Source organism: Corvus kubaryi, unplaced genomic scaffold, assembly GCF_017639235.1.
Source record: "Corvus kubaryi isolate FWS band 111438036 unplaced genomic scaffold, C.kubaryi_AGA036_p1.0 124, whole genome shotgun sequence".
In the NCBI taxonomy this organism is placed as follows: Eukaryota; Metazoa; Chordata; class Aves; order Passeriformes; family Corvidae; genus Corvus; species Corvus kubaryi.
Window position 1 is genome coordinate 675,977 of NW_024580659.1, and position 16,118 is coordinate 692,094.

Below are 16,118 nucleotides of genomic sequence, written 5' to 3' on the forward strand. Positions count from 1 at the left end.
CACAGAACTAAAACCAGCCTGAAACTGGTTGTTCCCTGACAAAATAAACAACAAAAGCTGCTGCAAGAAAGAGTGGGAGAAATGAAAAAAAACCAAAAAACCCCCAAAAACCCCTAAAATCTACCCATAAAGAAAGAAAAGGGAGAGCTAATCCTTCCCCTCTGCTGACATGACAGCGCTGGCACTGAGAATGTGACAGTGAACATTACATAAGGCCTGGCTCCCACTGCGATCCGAACAAAAAGAGCCAGCGTGAGTCAATGGCAGCATCTGCAGCTCCTTACACAACCTGAGCATCCATCACCTGCTGCGGGAGCCGACCGCCAGCCACGGGGACCTGTCCTGCAGCTCGGGAGGGATGTGGGAACACCCTACTGCCGGCAGGGGCAACGTTTTGTAACCCTCAAAGAAAACCTGAACTCTCCTTAAGATGCCAGTGCTCCCTTCCCTACAGACTTTGTGAGGTTTTTCACCTCTGGACACAGCCAGCAGAAATGGGCAAATGTCTTTGCGTTTGTATTTATGTACATATATATAGATATGTATATAATTATTTGCCTAATGACTGATGCATTGCTTTTAAAAGCAATTTTGTTTAATTGTATTAAAGCAGAAACTGACTTCCTATAAGTCAACTCTTTCCTTTCAAATACTCAAAATGTCCTCACCAGTGAACCACCACAGAAGAGCAGTTTGTTTTGTACTGCATAAAAGTTCAGGCTACCTGAGGTAAGAAGCATGTGATCAGCACGGCTTCCAGTAATTACTGACGTTCATCTGGATTAACACCATCACAAAATAACAAAATTTTTCTCTTACTTCACAGAATCTCCATCTGGTTTTAGCTGTCTGTCAGCTTCTATCTAAATGGCACTTGCATTACCTGCTAAAGGAAACTCTCCTTCCCTGATCACTGTTTCTTTCAAAGCAAACAGCATTTCAATATAAAAGCCACTTTTGAGTGTTTTTACATGTTTTGCCCATGCGGCTGCAGCTATAGAGAAAACAACCAAGACCTGTGTGGGGAGTAAAACCCTGAGAAAATATTTCAAATGATGGGGAAAACTCAGTAGTAGGGCACAGCGTGTCAGGATTCCAAATTATATCCAATACATTTTATATAGCAGATTAATTTGGGAAAGACTTGCCTACCTTGCATTAATGATTACCATTCTCAAATTCCAAAAGATAGGTTTGAAAAGTCAGCTCATGGGAGAGGTGTGCCAAGCTTTCTCTTTGTGAACACCCAAACTATGTCAAGATGTGAGTCAATTCCCAAGCAGGGAGGATACAGATAACTGGAAGATCCCTCTAGAGTTTAAGCTCTTGTCATACATAGGTGCCAGAGAAGAAGTTATGTAATAAATCAAGACTAAATTACATAAACAGAAGCAGTGGAACAGAGAGGAGCGAAAAGGCACGGAGCTATTCCCCTCTCAAGGAAAGATCAGTCACTGTCACTCTTTGAAGACAAGCTGTGCCTTTGGTCATTGAGATATGCTAACATTATGGCTTACCTCCTTGAAGGGTATCCCTCAGACACAGACTGGCACAGCTCATAAACAATGTTTTTAGCTTTCAGGATGAGGAAAACTGCAAGTTTTCCAAATGTTAAAAGGCCTAATTCTATCCTATTTTCTCAGTATCACGATATCTGCATGCTCTTCTCTCTTTGCCTCCCAGAGAAGTACATTTCCTTACAGGGGAATGATTCACTGCCTTCAGCTGTGTTCCTGCTCAGGAAATGAGCTTTCCCATCAGCAGCAGTCCAGGGCAGCCCACCATGCCCTGTGAGACAGATGCCAGTCACATTGCACACTGGCATCACCAGACCACAAAGTAAACACAACTCTGCTTTGGGTCATGGGTCTGCATTTCAGTACTAAGAATCACAGAGGTCTGGGAGCTTGGTTTTGATGCCTCATCCTTCTCCCTCTTCAAAACTGGACTTAAAATCTGAGGTTCAGGTTTATGTAGTTTGCAGAAAAAGGAAGAATTCCACAAGGGTTTGTTCCTCTTTATTACCTACCCCACCTCCAGGGGACGATTACACCAGGGATGAGGAAGTATTACTTATGCCACCTACAGTTTACCAAAGAAACTTGAACAAGAGCAAAAACAAGAAAGAGGAAAACCAAAAAATCTTGAAGTAGGAGGAAATGGAAATAAATAGTTTTGAACTCATGTGATATGAGGATGACAATTAGCATATGTTAGACCCAATTTTCTGCCATGCAATCAGACATTAAGCTAATTTTTATTGGATTCCAGAGTAGATTAAAAATCCATTAAAGGATTAAAAACTGTCATAAACTTCTTTCAGAGTTATTCCCTCCAAAAGTCATTCCTTCCCTGCAACACTGCAGAGTGCTGGAAAAACTTAAACATTAAGCGCCACTTTTCTGCTAGTTTTGAGAACAAAGTCAGCAAAACCTGTTGATCTTTGCCTTTCCCACTAAACAGGTCAAAATGAAACACTCACACTGATCCTTATCTATCCTGCACAAATACATCTGTTTTGATAACACTTAACATTGACACTACAGGCAGCTCACAAGGAAAGCAACTGAATGAAAGAGCCTCCTGTGGTTCTGTCCTTAATAATGGAAGCGCCACTTTCGTTGTGTTTTGCCAGTTGAAAACTTCCCAATGGTTTGGACAGACCTGAAAGGGAAAATAATGCAGCTTACTGCCTCTCCCCATAGAGCACAAATAACCCAACACACTGCTGAGGGGATCGTTTGCATACACACAAAAAATCACCCCAATGGAGATAATAAATATTATTTCACGAAAGAAACAGAGCTATGAGTCTCATGATGTGCATATTACATGTTTAGCTTATAAAATTGTGAGTATACGACTCTACATACTGGAGTTTACTTCCAGAAGAGCTTTAAAAGCAGCACAATGCAAGTTGGGCTAAGGAGATACACAAATATTAGCAGGAAGATAATATATCCTGAGGGACACCATGCCCTTTCGGTAAACGTATCCAACTGTCCTGTCCCAACTTATGCCAAACATACCAGCCAACACAAGCATATCCAGTGTTAAGCCAGGAAGGAGCAATTGAAAAGGGACATATTAACAAATGACTGTAAAATACCGTATGACAAATAAGCACCACAACAGTCATCTAGAGAAGTAGCTGCTGGCTACCAAACATAGCTCTTTTAGAGTAAAAATGTCACTACTTCCCAAGTGTATAAATTCACTTAACTTTTGTTAATGCTAGCAATGTCTTTTGCAGTACTTGTTCTTACCAAACACACAATACTGTACATTCATACCCACACAGAATCCAAAATGTTACATTTCCCAGATTCAGAAGCAGAATGACAAAGAGCACTCGGCCATGATCTTCAAACAACCCACAACCTTTTGGGTATTCTTTCTCTCAAAGTTAAGAGCAAGTCTCAGTCAAGTGCTTTCCCCAAATGACCACTTTTTCTATCAAAGCTCATTTAGTGTTTGCAAATACTGCCTGACTGGCAGCCGTGCCCAGTGAGCAAGAACAGAGGGAACAGCAGGAAAGTCAGGTCTTCTTGTGTCGTCTTGACTTGTTACAATCCCAAGTGAAGGCAACCATATGTTGTAACAAGTCAACATCCCTACACTCAGATGCTGTTATCTCCCCAAATAAAAGAGGAATGGAATTTCTTGCCTCACCACTATTTTTTCTCCCCTCCTTTTCAATTATTAGTTAGATTATTGAATTATTAGTCTTGAATCATAGAACTGTTTGGGTTGGAAAAGAGCTCTAAGATCGTAGAGTCCAACCACTAACCCAGCACTAACCCGTGTCTCCAGGTGCCACATTGATGCATCTTCTAAATCCCTCTAGGCTCATGACTTCACCACTTCCCTGAACAGCCTGTTCCGACGCTTGACAACCCTTTCAACGAAGAAATCTTGCCTAACATCCAATCTAAACCTCCCTAGCACAACTTGAGACCATTTTCTCTTGTCCTGTTGCTTGTTCCTTAAGAGACCAACCCCCACCTGGCTACAAACTCCTTTCAGGGAGTTGCACAGGGCAATAAGGTCCCCCCTGAGCCTCTTTTTCTCCACGCTGAGCCCACCCTGCTCCCTCAGCTCCTCCTCATCTGACTTGTGCTCCAGACCCCTTCCCAGCTCCGTTCCCTTCTCTGGAGAAGCTCCAGCATCTCAATGTTTTTCTTGTCGTGAGGAGTCCAAAACTCAACCCAGGATTTGAGGTGCCTCGCCAGTGCCCAGCACAGGGGACAGTCACTGCCCTGGTCCTGCTGGTCACACCAGTGCTGGTACAAGCCAGGTGCCATTGACCTCCTTGGCCACCTGGGCACACCTGGGCTCACATTCAGCCACTGTTGAACAGCACCCCAGGTCCTTTCCTGCCAGGCAGCTTTTCAGACACCACTACAGCCCCAACCTGTAGTGCTGCAGGGGGTTGTTGTGCCCTTCCTGCCCTCCAGGAGATCAACACTCCTGCCCAAACTGGTGTTACCTGCAAACTTGCTGAGAGTGTTCTTGATCCTCTCATCCAGGTCAGTGACAAAGATACTAAATAGGAGTGGACCCAATACCAAACTCTGGGGAACCCCACTAGTGCCCAGCTGGATGTGGCACCATTCTCCACCACTCTGGGCTTGGCCATTTTTTTTGCCCAGTCACTTAACTGAAACTGCTCATTTATTTAATTATAGGAATTCTTGATTATCATTGATTTGGGCTGAAATAAGAAATTTATGTAGTAACTACAACTCTTATTTTGATGGGAGATTTTGGGTACAGTTAATAGCATTCTTTAACAGAGAAAACTAATTACATTGCACTTCCAAAGGAGATTTACTGGCAATGCTGTAAAATCTCAGTCAACTTCATTCATAGTTATCCCCTTGTTAGGAATGAAGGAGGCAAATGATAAAAGTTAAAGACTTTCTCATCACAATAAAAGGATAGATATTCACAAAGAGGTTCCACACTAGCACAGAGGCCAAGTATCTCATTCTGTTAAAATAAGCATTTCCCTGACCAGAAGTATTGATTTAATTGAAATATAAGATCTCCTCTCTTGCTTTTTGTGAGTGCTACGGTAAGTACAGGAGGAAGGAAAAGGCACCTTTAAGCTATTTTTTTTAAGGAAGAAATTGAAAAAAAAAAAAAAAACAAACCCCAAACAACCCAACCAAAAACATTTTCCTACAGAGTCTGCATGACTAAGCAGATCACCCACTTCTCCAGTGTTCTCTACTCATTATCTGGGTCTTACTTCCCTCAGGCAGTTAACTATTGCCATTCTAAAATAAACAAATTCAGATCACACACCTGAACTACTCCCACATTCATTGGAGAACAGGATGTGAAGTTACAGTTGACAAAGTTAAAAATGCTGGCTAGGGTAAATCTTACTATGCATTGTCCAGAATTAAGAGCTCCCCCCCACCAAAAAAAAAAACCAGCTTCCCCAGGAAATTCTTCTCCAGAGATAACAGGACCACATCCCAAGACTGAGGGAAAAATCAGAAAAAAAAAATCTCTTCTGGGATAACAGCTTTTCTCCAAATACCTGATCTCAAAAGCACTTCTTCAATTCCAAATCTTCTCTATTCCATGCAACAGGTCACCTTGACACCCAGTTTTCAAGGCAACTGTTGCTCCCTATTTAGAGCCTGTGTTACGCTTTGTATACTAAGAACAAAAAGGCACTGGTCTTGTGAGGTTTATTTCTTGGTCCCATTTCCTCAATTCCTTGATACCTACGGACAAGGAACTTAAAATCCAACTGATGTCACCCCTCCTACAACAACTCCTCGATTTAAGAAAATATTCTTTTTTCCTGCTATCTCCTCCACCCCAACGTCCCCTATAAAAACAAGCTGGTTTTTCTTACTTCCTATGCCCGGAAGCTTGTGTTTGGCTGCTGAGGTGCATTCCATAACCCTGGCATTTTTTTTAAGGAATATACAGCTCTTGCACTACTTTGGGAAAGGAGAAGCCACAGCCAGATGCCTTTTCACACAAGTGTTAAGTGGCAATGCTGCAAGAGTAATCGAGCCTCTGGACAGTTACATTACACTGGGAATGTTGTTCCTTTTGCTTCCGTCGGTGAGTGATGCAAATAATAAATGCAAAGACTGAATAAAAGAGCGCACTAAACAGAAGATGGCAACCAAACCCTGATGCTAAACCCACCAATTAGAGAGACAGAGACGTGCCTTGACACTGACAGACAGTTTTCAGATTTCAGAGGCACCACAACGGTAATCACCATTCGGCCTTGATTAAGTTACCCATTTTCCCTCTTGCTGACTGCAGCCTCCCAGGCCTCGGACACATTTTCTGCAGCAGCTGCTCTTTTCCCAACTCACACGCTGCTCCCACACCGTGCCAGCACAACCCTCTGCATGGCTGGATAGCAAACTGATTCAGCTGAAAACCTACCTGGAAGCAAAATTCAGTTCCTAAATGTGATTTACCACAAAGCTGCATGAACAGCTGTGTGGGCACAAAGGGAAAAACCAGTGAGAGGGTGAGAACATGCAGCCCTGGGTATGGGCTCACCAAGCTGGAGTCACTCTCACCAAGGCCATGCTCTAAGCAGCCAGATACTTACTGCTCCAGTGCAGGGGCCAGACAGCATTTCTATTTGAGAAAATGAGATGGTCCTCGTAACAAAGCTTCCTTGCCTTCAACGCTCCAGCCCAAAGGATGATGCATGTAGCCAAGGCAAGATAATTTTCTCAACTGTTTCTTTCTTTGAATAGTCATGGCATCACTATGTGGTTTATGTAAACTGTTTCTGAACTTCATTTTGCTGGACTTTTTCAACTGAAAAAAACAATGCAACTGCCACTCAAAGGGCAGAAGTATCGTAATTTATATCATGCAATCAGACACCCTTGCTGTGCATCTCTCTCTCCCCACAGCAAATACTTTTAAACTGCCCAGAGCTCAAAGCAAAATACACCTCCTCATGTAAGTCCTTAGCATGTAACATCTTTAGCGAGAGCCTCTGTGAACAGGTCCTTGCAATTACACACAGGCACTAGAAAAGGCAGGATAAGGCTCTGTTTTAGGGAACAGGAAGATAAGCTGTCCCGACCCTGAGAAACTGCTAACCAGCACTGACAGAATCTTCTCTGGGTCAGGGCATGTCGCCTTCTAAATGCACTCAGAGGGACTTGTTAAAAGAACACCTTTATGGGGTGACAAAGGGAAGTGATGCAATCTGTACCATGAGAACAAATGGGTAATTTCTTTAACCTCATGAGGAGGAATTTACTTTGGCCATGATGACCTTGCCTGAGATCAAGGGCTGATTTTTAGTACTTGAATAAGAGAATCACTTTCTTTAGTTCTCTGCCTTTCTTTGTTTTCGTGTTGTATCTTATTATGTCTGGGATAAGTAGATATTCCTGGGCTGTATTCCTGAACACAGACCTTTCCCCAAGAGCCACTGTGGGGCTTTGGCTATAAATACATACCGGTGTATGTAGCCTCTCATGCACATCCCGTGTTTGCCTTGTGTTCGTTTCACTCAACACTTGAACTTCACCCAAACTGCTCAAGGAGGCATAAACACCCTTGGCACAAGGTCCTAAAAGTCCTCTCTCATCCTTTCTTCTCACAAGAATGAAACTGCCACTCCACAGACCACTGCTCTTGGTCTCGATTTTCTGACCCAGGCCACAGGTAAATTTTTCACATTTTATAACTCATACTAAATAATGTCACAGCCAAGCAAAGATATAAGTGAGAAGAGACAGGTCCCCTCAGCAACCATGACAAAGATACCTGTCTGGTATAGGATATAGGAGGAGCTCCAGCACATTAAGATTAAACAAAATAGAAAAAACTGAAATCCTTATCTCCCAAGTTCTACCATCTCCTCCAATCCCCAGAATCTTATACAGACTCCCAGACAATTAACTCTCTTCACCTTCAATCTTCCCTGCCATAAAGCAACTGCAAAGAGAAGCCAGCAGATCACTGGGGAGGAGGGGGGGAAGGCAAAGAAACTGTTCACTTATAACCACTTCTGTCTCTCGTCACTGCCTTCTCTTTGTCAGCAAAATGGGTCAGACCAGATAACAGAAAGGAGAGCAAGAGATGCAGAGGAGACACACCCCCTCCAAGCTGCAAGAAAATTCAAAGATAAACAACTTCCCTCAACAGAAGTATTTACCTCTAAGTCTTCCTGTACAGGTCAGCACAGGAGTGCAAAAAAAGAAAACAAGACTTTGCTGAAATAATAAAGTAAGTATTAGAGGAGAAAAGGTAACACTTGGCTGGAAAACGCTCCAAGGAGGTAACTTCTTTCAGCAAGACAACCTCTTTCAGTGATAAAAGAAGTCACTTGTTATAGTGCTGACCCTTCCCCAAAACCAGAGATCCTGAACAGACAGCTTACATGTGATGCTTGCTGGAAACACCCTTTCTGCACAAGGGCTGTCAGTGTAGGTGCTCATTCCCTGCCAAAGTCGAGGGGTGCGTGGGGAAAGACCATCCAGGACAATCTGCCAGGAGCAGATCATCCAGCTCCTGCATTTCCCACAGCCCTTCCTCCAACACGACTGGGCATGTACCCATCCTGTGATGGGGAAAAGATCAGGATGTCTGGAAAGGTGCCTACCACGCACAAGCTGCTGTCACAGCCAGACTAGTTCCCATTGTACTTCCAGAAGGGCTTAGGAAAACATCCCGAACCAATTGTGCACTGAGAACCTACAGACAACCAATAATCTCCCTAATGGCCAAGGCAGGAGAGGACCCACAGGTTTTTCCTCTCTACATCCTTCACTGCTTTGGCAGACAGAACACAACAGAAACCATTCCTCTGGTGGACAAGGGACACACTGATTTCATACTGGCAGAGGCACACAAGACACAACGTCTTTTTGCATTCACACTCAGAGCTACCTCTGCCAGCAAGAGCACATGCAATTTCTTCCCCCAATGAAAAAGCAATTTCTACAGAATGTAAAAACTACTCACTACTGGAGTAAACTTCTTAAGAGCACAGTATCAGATTTTTTTGAGAAAAAACACTGCGGAAGATATTTCAACCTGTTCAGGAAATGAAATAGCCATCCCTGTCCTTCCCCATACAGACCCTTCCTCTCCCCATCAACAGAAGTGACAGTGCTTCCCAAATAAAGAGATCACAAATATTTGATTTCATTTAAGTACATGGTCCATACAAGCACATTTATTCCCTCGAGAGAAAATGTACACTTAATAGATTTAAAGGAGTGCTATAAGAGAACAACTACCACCACCAGACCCTTTGACTGACTCTAGCATGGGCAGGAAAAGTCTGAACATGACTGGGTGAGACCTCTTTGGCAAGTGCCAATGCCTCTGCACTTGTATGGTAGTAGGTACACTTGTACATTTACAGTGCATTTCCTCACCCATATCTTTCAAATTAAACTTCTCCTGACTTGATGACTTCGAGAGATGGAGACATCCTAATTTTCCTTAATACTCACAAGCATCTTCCTAATGTCTTCAGTGGTTGATCACATTCACTGTTAACAATCTGTGCCTTTTTCCTAATTTGAAATAATCTTTTTAACTTCCAGGCACTGGCTGCTATTGTATCTTTTCCCACTAAATTAAAGAGCCCTTTGGTACACAGCCCATTCTACCCAAAGAAAATTGAGAAACCTTTAAATACCTTGCAATAAGCTAACCCGATTGAGCAGTTCAAGAAAAAGTTTTATAATGAGCACTTTAATCACTTAAATAACATTGAACACTACATCTTTCTTGCCTTCGAACATCTCTTTAAAAACACCAACATTAAACCTTGTCAAAATACTCTGCAACTGATTTCACCTCTCTGCCTTTATTCAGTATTTCCTGTTATTATGAATGTACATTAGTATTTAAAAAATTAATTCGCTTATTTTAAGCTCTGAGGACTCACATACTGCCATATATCTGCTCTGCTCCTGCCATCCTTTCCAAGGTCACTGGTTTCTGGAAGCACAATTCTGTATTCTAAACCTACAGCCTCCAGTCTTTCCCATAACATGCATAACGTGCTCCAGCTCTATAAAAACATTTGGCCATATTAAACCCAGTTACCCAAACAATTCAGAGGACACTGTACAGCTGCTGCTCCTTCTTCATGCATCACCACTCAGGCACAACCTTTACATAATCCACAAATTTGAACAGCTCTAATTTCATGTTTTCTTCCAGGCCACTGACAAAAATACTACAAAGCTCTGGACCTACTATAAATCCCTGAAAAAATCCTCCATTCATATTCTATTTTCCACATCTACTGTTTTTAATCCAGGTGTTGACTCACAGATCATACATGAAACTGTATCTGCTGAACAAGATTCGCTTTTCAACAACACCCTCATTGACTGAAGCAGTCATGGGAATACAATTACCACACAAATCCCATTTGTAAGTATGTGTTTGATACAAGAGATTTAATTAGAATTTTTTGATCTTCCAGAGCACTGCTACTCCCCAGCCACGTAACAGAGTCTCTTTTGCTTCACTAATTTTGAGTAAATCCCACCAGCAGCCCTACTCAATCAATTCCTTTTTGAGCAACCTTCCATTTCCCACATTGACTCAGCAGGCAGTGTGAGCACCTGTGCTCCACTATCCACTTCCAGGCTTTGACAGGTGCACAGATTTTGTTTGGTTGGGGGTTTGGTTGGTTGTTGTAGCAACAAACAGCTAGAGCAATTCACATAAGATTGATACACTTTAACAACCTATTTATTCTGGATTCAACTACTCCAAATATAATAACCCACACTTCATTGACGCTGATGTTCTGGGTGAGACTTGAGAAACTAGAGAAAATCTTTGGTGAATTATCATGTCTCTAAAATGCCGTTTCCACAGTTCTGTTGGGCTAGAAAAGTTTTCTTCACAAGAATTTTAGATTAAAAACTTTCAATGTGAAGAGAAGAAAGTACAAGTCAAAATAATGTTATTTCCACTGTGTTTCAATTACTTCCCATCCTATGCTTGCCCTACAAACGCTTTATACCTGACCAGCCACGTTCTGCACTTTCTGTTGGTCAATTTTGCCTTTGTATAGCTCCACTTCTTTGTTAATTAGATCAAGCTGGCTTGCCACAGAGAACGCCAGAGTAAAGTTTTCTGCCAAATCACTAGAAAACATCTTTAATTATTTTTATAAGTTTAGTGCCTCTCTTATATAAAGGCATGTTGTTTTGCACTTGACTCGACCAAAGTCCTCCTGGTTCAGTGTCAGTTTCAATGTATTTGTAACCCAAGAAAGCATGTGCACATGTTGAGTTTTTCCACCTCTGGTTTTCTACTTATATGCCATCAGAGGTCCACGAGCATAGAAACTGTTACAGTAGCAGAAATTTTGTTAGTACACTTAATTCTTACCTAGCTCCTACCAGTACCACTGTGTGTGCATGTGTGGAGGAGGAGGAGGAGGAAAGAGTAACTCAAGTCATATCAGCAAGAAACTGGTTCATCTCAACTCTCCTCTTTCAAATAGGTGTCCAAGAAGCAAATGGTAACTGCACTTTGCAGCTCAGAAATTCCTCTCAGGATTTAGGGCAGTAGTAGAGGGCACTGTTTGCATGGTTTGAACGCTGTACTCTGTGTTTATACTACAAGCCACACTGATTGCATCTAACAGATTTCTTCAGCCTGGTTTTGAAGCAACTGACTAACAATCTTCCCCTAAAGATTTCTGCATCTTTGAATGAGATTTTCAGTCACAAAGTTATTCAGCACTTTTCCCCAGCACAGGATCAATACTTCCTCCAGACAAGAGCATCGCAGCCTTTATATCTTTTCCGATGCTTGAATAACTGACTGTCACTAATACCAAACTTGGATCATTCTTCCTTTCTTTGTTTGTGCATTTCAACTTGTGGATACACTCTCAGAACAGCAGCTTTGGGACAAGCTGAGGGGCCACTCCAGAGGGCTTCAAATCACTGCTCCTACTTGTAGGTTTTAGAGCATGCTGAAAATGCTGCTATTAGGTCTGAGTGGTGTAACATTTCAAGTGAGTCACAGATACCTTTGAAATGCCACAAGATTTTTGGAGGTGTCAGACTGACCCCAAATCCAGCATTACTACTGAGTAAGAACAAGATTTCAATTACAGCTGCTCTGGGATTGCAATAGCACTGAATCAGCCTTGCTCACAGGACTGCACAGAAATTCTGCTATTCCACATCTGGCATAAATTGAGTCAATGGTACATCTGACCTTTAAGAATTTCTGAAAGCTTATTTTCTATACCTTGGGATATTTTTCAAAGTAACAAATCTTATTGATATTTTTATGCAGTTTTATACCTACATGAATGAAAGCAATATATACTTTTTCACCTTTTTTTTTTCCCCTCAAAACTTGTTTCAACTTCAGATATACCAATTTTGTCTGCAAACGTGCAGTTGGCATTTGCTGGTTATCACATACAAAATACTGATCAATAACTTAGTATTGTTTAGAATTACATGCCACTAGCAAGCTGGTTTAAAAAAGGATGACTTAAAATAAACCAAATAACAAAACAACACCATCATATTCTCAGAAACTCAACCAGCTTCTAAAGGCGCCTGTTCAACAAATTTTACCTTCTCATGGCTACCTGTAACCCCGCCTTCTTTCTTCTCCCAGTCTATAATGACACTTGATTTCATCAGCTAATTCTGTCCCCTTCTGAAACAACAAATGGTTATTATTTTACCATTCCCCTTCAATACTGTTTCTTAGTAAGCATAAAGCCCTAAAAATTAAATGTGAGGTTTCTAAAAGTTAACAAGAAATGAAATTTTCATTCATTGTTTCAAATTACCTAAATATCAGATTCTACACAAGTCTTCTTTTGTGCAGGTGAAAGTACTTAATAAGCACTGATTTGGGGAGCAAGGGAAATGCCAGCTCTCTATAAATTCTTTTATTTTTACATAGCTAAAATGTTGCTTAAACACAACAAATTTCTGTCCTGAGATGAGCATTCTCTGAAACAAGTTCAGCTGTAATCAACTCAACAATCAGGTAAATATAATGCAGAAATTATTTTGGGTAAGCAGAAAACATGTCTCAAAACGATATCTGTACCAAGGATCTAGGAACAGCAAGCAGTACTTAACCTCTGCAGGACTAAGTTCTCAATAATTAGGTTTAAAATAAGAGACTTTTTTAGCAGAGAATATTTATCCCACAGGGTATTGTCTCCCAAAAACTTCTAAACCCCTGATGGAAACAAGTTCAAAGAAATTGCAGGAACATTGTTGCATGGCAACTAACAGCATTCTTAAAAACATTGTACCCTACTGTTTCATTCAACTCACACCCATAAACAACCACATTTGAAAGCACACTTTCTACATTGTTACATTCTGGGTTTGATCAAAGCAGATTCAACTCAATCTCCACGGAAAAGTCTGCCACTCCCTTCCTAGCACAGTAACTTAATACATCTCAAAGAAGCGTTTGAAACAACAAAATTTTGAGAAACAAAGTGAAGGCAATCCAACAGGCAGACCTGTCAGTGCTGGGAAACACAACCAGTGAGGGTGTGACAGCAGAAGAGTTTGGAAAGGCCAGGGAGCCCAGAGTCACACTAGTGACGACTGGAATATGTGGGAAATGATGGAAAAACTACTGTTCAGTGCTGCAGGTGATGTGATCTGACACATGTGTGTACCTACACATGTATATGTGTGCATATGAATGAGGCTCTTTGCAGAGCTGTGTGGCAGGAGGGTGAAAGACATTGGTGGTGAGCATGTGTGTACAAATACACCCCTGCACTCAGAAACACAGCACATGGCGACAGCACTGGGCTGTACCAGCAGCAGCACAGCCACCCTGATCCAGGGAAACCGTGGCTCCCTGGCACTCGGCACTTTTCAGAGCCACTGGAAACACCACGGGCAGTTTTGGGCATCCCCAGTACTTGACAGGCACGGATAAAGCAGAGTGGGTTCAGTGGAGGGCTACCGAGGTGCTCAGAGGGGCACAGCTGTGTGAAGAGAGGCTGTGGGAGATGGGGAGGTCCAGATTGGAGAAGAAAAGGCTTTGGGGAGGTGACAGCAGATCTCCTGGACCTACACAGAGGTCTGTGCACAGAGGCACAAAGCAGGACATCAGACACAAACTGCAATGGTGCAGGTGTGACCTGACCTAGAGAAAAGGTCCTTTCTGGCGAGGACAACCAAGCACTGGAACAAGGACACAGAGACTGACAAAACCTTTGTCTTTGGAGGGCTTAAGACCTGAATGAACAAAGTCCTTGTCTGACCTTGGTGTAGATCCCACTTTAAGCAGCAGGTTGGACTAGATACCTCCTGAGGCCCTTTCCATTCTGAATTATTCCACAATGTCAACTTGGATCCCAGAGAAAACCACAATGTCCTGTTACAATTTTCTATGCCAGGTTATACCTTTCAAATCTTCACTAAAATGCAACCACTATTGAGAGGAGACAAAACCCATGCTGTTTGGTTCATCTCCTCACAAGAGCACAGGATGTTCCCACCCAGGATCTGCAATAGTCTTGAGTATCAAATCAGAAATTCCAAGAGATTTGAGAGGTGCAGAAGTTACCAATTACCTGAGCGCAGTACAAGTGGAACACAGTGCCTAAACATTCAGAGCTTTTTTGGGAGAAGGTGGTGTTTACTCTGAGGCAGTGTCAACCCAGAAAACGTCACACATCCACAACAGCTCTTCCTTAAAGTAGCAACTGTATATTTCTTGAAAAGTTCATGTTCAGCACCTACCCTCAAGGAACAACCCCTATATTCTGATGCTGTAAGGTCACACAGTAAGAAGCTGCGTTGTTCTCTCTGTATATTCAGGGTGTACAGCTCCACACCTGGGAAAAGAAGCCTCGCTTAGCAAACCAAGGCCATGCCACCTCCCACCAGGAGCACCTGCAGTGGTCTAAGCAGACTGTTTTGTTTTTCTTCTTCTGCTGGGTGCTGCTGCCCCTAGAGCAGAGCTACTTAAACAAAGGCTGTTTATTCTAAATTAATTGATTCTGCATTGAAGCACACAGAGACCACTCACAAGGCCCATTATTCCACGTCAGGGAGGGGAGCTACCACCTTCAACCAGGCAGCAGAACATCTTGAACCAACAAAGAAGTTTCTGCAGTGATTTCCTATAGGCTCAGTGATTACTCACCAAGCATGATGTTTGCATAACCATACAAAGGACAACCAACGTTAACAAAGTTATAAAGACAAGCAAATGTAACCATCTTATTAGCATTAAAAAAAAAAAAAAAAGGAAAAAGGAACATTTATTTCCTTTTACTGTTTGGGTTTGTTGGTTTGGGTTTTTTTTAACCAAAATTCCCCCACCTGCACATAGACTGGAGGGTTGTAGTAATAACTTTTTAAAGCACCAGTTCTGCAGCAATCAACAAAGAGACAGGAGGGGATTTCAATGGAGTTTAAGAGGCTCTACCAAACGTGAGCACCAAACCATCCAGTCACCCACTAACTATTCCTCATAGGGAGCAACTTAAAAAGCCGCGAGACAGGATCAGGAGAGGAGAGGTAACAGGATCAACAGCACCAGCTCAGCACACCGAGCCTTCCCCATCCAAAGCTCACCAACAAGTCTCACACAGACATTAAATTATGACTTTGCATGTCTGTTTACCAGTCCCATAGACCATGTTTACCAGGACCACAGATCATTGCTGCTCGGCCACAGCGGAGTGTGACAGCCGCTGGGCCCGGGCACGGCCGGGCTCCGCCAGGCCCTTCCGTCTCAGCACCGCGCTGCCAGCACGGGCGGACCCCCGGGAGCCACGGCACCCCACTGGGGACACGCGAACCCCCCGGCGCCCCCACAAGCAGAACCTCGCTCCGGCCCCGAAGCTCGGCCAGGCCAGCCCCGGGCCGGCCGCCCCGCTCCCGGTGGCGGGTGCAGTCCCAGCCCCGGGCCCAGCCCCGCAGCCCCCGGTTCCTCGCCCCGCACCGGGACCCGCCCCCCGGGCGGCCCGGCAGCACCGCCCCTCCGCCCTCCCACCCCCGCAACGCTCCCGGCCCCTCGGACCGCGGGGGCCGCTCCCCCGCCGCCCCCACTCGGCGCCCACCGCGGGCCGGGCGTGCTCCCCGCGCCGCTCCGCGCACACCCCC

The 16,118-nt window shown here is 43.3% G+C and overlaps 1 protein-coding gene across 2 annotated transcripts in view; it reads right to left on the reverse strand.

Moving 5' to 3' along the window:
- RAD54L2 (RAD54 like 2) overlaps positions 1-16,118 on the reverse strand; it is a 68,655-nt gene that overhangs the window by 52,012 nt on the left and 525 nt on the right. The gene's annotated exons all lie outside the window — the stretch shown is intronic.